A 4,167-nucleotide genomic window follows, 5' to 3' on the forward strand; every position below is an offset into this window, starting at 1 on the left:
CTATTTACTTAATCATTATTAATATCTGATCTTGCAGTATACCAGCCAATTGTTATAAATTGGTAAATCAGTTTATTATCGATACATGTACTGAGGTAGAGTGAGAAACTTGTTTTGCATGTCATCCATGCAGATTAGTTGATCACATCAGTGCATTGAGATTGGACGAGGAAAAACAGTAAAAGGATGCAGATTGAAGTGTTACAGTTCCCAAGAAAGTGCAGTATAGGCAGACAATCAGGTGAAAGGCCATAAAGAGATAGATTGTGAAGTCGAGTTGCACTTACAAAAGGGATTGCACTTATCACTGCTGGATAGAAGCTGTTTTTGAACCTGTTGTTACTTGCTTTTGTGATTTTTTGTGAGAGGGAGAAGAATAGAAGATCCTGTGGGTGTAGGTCTTTAATTATGCTAGCTGCTTTGCCAAGGCAGCGAGAATTATAGACAGGTCCATGAAGCAGCACTTTATTTCAAATGATATGCTCAGATGTGTTCACAACTCTCTATTTATTTTGTGGTCTTGGGCAGAGCAGTAACTTTTATCAATTTTCCATTTCATTCATCTAACATATCACTGCATTCATTCACAATGTTCATTGCTTGACTTAAGTATTACTTGTGGGACATCAACTAACCAGGCTTGTAGATTTCTTTGAGCTCCCAACTCAATGACCTCCTTCTCTAGCAGTTGCTCCTGGGTTGATTCAGGCTACATTCTGTTGATTTCTCAGAATATCTAGTCCCTTTATATTTCCAGCCAATGGAAAGAGTTGTCAATGTTCCTTTCATATCAACAATTATTCCCACATCTTACAAAAATTTATACCAATACATCCCAGAAACACCTTATCAAATTTTATGATTTGCCATAGAAAGAGTCCCTTCATGGCTTACTATGCTAACTGCTTTTCCAAACACTCAAGAAACTGCAGAGCTTTTAACTCAGCCCAGTCCATGACACATACCAGCCTCAACTTGATTGATGGTGGTCTACACTTCGTCTGCCTCGGGAAAACAGCTAACACAATCAAGGACGGAAAGGTCTTTTCTGCACCGTGACCATTCACTATGTCAGGGGGTGCTGCAAGTCAACAATTAATTACAAAATAATCAGAAAGCTAAGCAGTGTGTGGGAGTTGGGAAATCGTTTGTTTTATTTTGATGACTTTAGAAGCTCAGTATAATGAGGGAGAGAGAGAGAACAGAGAAAGGAACAAAGAGAGAGCAGGGAGAAATGATTGAGAGAAAGAACTGAGAATTCAGCGGGAAGGGGGGAATGAGGAGGAAGGGAAAGAGAGAGTGTATGGAGAACCAGAGAGAAAAAGAAGAAAGGTGAAGAAGAGAGAGAATGAGAGGAAAGGAAGAAAGAACAGATGGAAGGAAAGTGAAACTGATCAGAAAAGGGAGGATGATAGAGAGAGAGGAGGAGGTGTATGAGAGAATAAAGGAGAGTGAAAATCAAGAAGGAGAGATGGAATGAGGAGGGAAGGAGAGATGGAATGAGGAGGGAAGGAGAGGGGCACAGATCACAAAGAAAAGTGGAAGTAGTGAAGGATAGCAAAGATGTGTCAGAAAGTTGGATGTGGTAGAAATTAAATTATAAAATGGACAATAGAGTCGGATTGACAGAACAAGGAAGTTTATGCGTGAAGACTTGGTTTAAATTGCAGAGTATGCATAAATACCTGAAATAAACAGCATTAATGAACCTTGTCATACACTGTTATTCACTTAAGTTCAGCTTTGAACTAAACCACGACATGACTCGATTATAAAAAGTATTGCTGTCCATATCTTCCCACTGCCTCTGTCTCTTCGTCACTGACTCACCAAAGTTGGACATTATTCTCCAATGCCTGTTTATAACAGGTGACTTCCATTACATCAACGATGTGCATGCCGCTCCACCTCATCTGCTACTCCTCTTGTGTACTCATTGTTTTGCCACCAGCATCCCACACCTCAATGCCTGTCCAGGTGAAGAGCAGCTTGGACATTGTTTAAAGCTGTTTTGGATGTTTCACTTTCTAACTGCCTTTAACATTGCTCATCAGCTTCCTCTCGCTCGTTTACCTCTGGAAGGAAGTTCATCTCAGTTTTCCTGCAGAACTACGACACCACCGCAAATCTAAGCCTCCACATCATCTCTTATGACAAGCCAGCAAACGTGACAGTCTCCGTTTCAGTGCCGAGATACTATCAGCCCGTGTTCGTCAATGCCAACAGCACCTTCCTCCTGACACTGAACTCCTCATATATGTTGCTAGGTAATGAGATTTCAAAGAAAGCGATAACAGTCATCTCGACTGAAGACATTTCCCTAGTTATTTTAAATGGGAGGTCCAAGACATATGATTCATTCTTAAACATACCCTTTGATAATTTGGGTACCAAGTATTATGTTGTCACCTACGTAGTCAACAGTCCTTACAACATTAAGCAATTTGCTATTGCCAACAGTAATGAAAATGTGGAGGTCACTATAACAGTCTCTGGCTCACTGCTATTCAATGGAACTCAATATTTTGACAAGGAAAAGTTCTTTTTTGAAATGGAACCAAACCAGTCCATACAATTTCAGAGTGACAAAGACTTGACCGGGACAAAGATTGAGTCCACGAGATCAGTAGCTGTCTTCAGCGGAGACCAGTGCATTACTGTACCTCCTGGTAACTGTGACCATATCGCTGAACAGCTCTACCCAGTAGATAAGTGGTCAGACATGTTCATCATCTTCCCTTTGATAAAGAAATTTAAAGAGGACATCATCACCATCGTGTCTGCTTACAATGGGACCGCCATTGACATTTACACAGACAAAAGGAACAGGTATGAGGTTCTGGAGGAAGCTTCCCATTTTAACTTTAGTGTGGCTGGAGGGACCATCATCAACTCCTCCAAGCCCATCATGGTGACCTACCTAAGCACTGGAGGCAGCACTTCAATGGTTTCCACCTTTGACCCCTTCTTGGTGAACGTCATCCCCACTGCTTACTTCAGCAATTATTATGCATTTGTCACAATTGAAAACTTGTACAATTATATTCTAGTCATCTCCTCTGGGACAAGACCGTTTGATATTATTTTAGATGGGAGACCTCTGTCTGACTACCAGCTGGAAATTTCAAACTACTCTCACTTTACTGCCACCAGGGTTTACCTGGGGGAGGCAGGAGGCCGTCATGTCATTTACCACACTTCGGCACTCTTTGCCATCTACGTCTATGGAATCGGCCGGGCTGAGTCATACGGATACCCAATGGGCAACAAGGAGCTTTCCACCAGTGGATTTCAATCCATTGCAATCCAAGGTTAGTGCTGGAAGCAAATAAGGTTGTGGTATCAACACATCAATAGGCAGGGAATGGACAATGTGCAGGCAGAATGAGCTGTTTAATTTGGCCTTGTGTTCGGCACAGGTGTGGTGGGCTGAAGGAACTGTCTCTGTGGTGAAAACTGAAGCTGAATATTCATGAAGAACCTCCACCACCTCATCTAACAAAGCTCCTGTGCTATCCTTCATCAGTGGTGCCCTCAGCCTAATTACACTGCTCTTCAAGACATTTGTGTAGAGCAACTTTGGATTTTTCTTAATCCTACTTGTGAAGGCTTCTCGTGTCTCTTTCCATCTCTGTTAAGCCCATTCTTCAGCTCCTTCCTGGCTGGCTTGTAACTCCCTAACGGCCTGTCAGATCCTTGCTTCCTAAACACTGTGTAAGCTTCATTCTTCCTCTTCACTGAATGTTCCACCTCTCTCTTCAAGCATGGTTCCTTCACCCCACCTACCTTACTTTGTTTAAAGGGACAAACCTATCCAGAAGCCCATGCAAGGTACACCCGTTCCTAGTCTACATTCCTAAGTTCCTGCATAATAGCATCACAACTCCCCCTCACCCGACTGAATACTTCCCCATCCCATCAGCTCCTATCCCTTTCCTTTGGTCAAAGTGAAATGGTCATTATCTGTAAAATGCTCACCCACCGAGAGATCTGACACATGGACTGGTTCATTGGCTAGAACCATATCCAGTATAGCATTGCCTCTAGTCAGTCTGTCCACAATTTGCAGTTGATTCCTCCATAAACATACCCAATCAATTCTGCCCCATCTAAGCCTTTTTGCACTAAGGATATCTTAATTGATATTAGAAAAGTTGAAGTCATCCA

Source organism: Hypanus sabinus, chromosome 5 (assembly GCF_030144855.1).
Source record: "Hypanus sabinus isolate sHypSab1 chromosome 5, sHypSab1.hap1, whole genome shotgun sequence".
NCBI classification, from domain to species: Eukaryota; Metazoa; Chordata; class Chondrichthyes; order Myliobatiformes; family Dasyatidae; genus Hypanus; species Hypanus sabinus.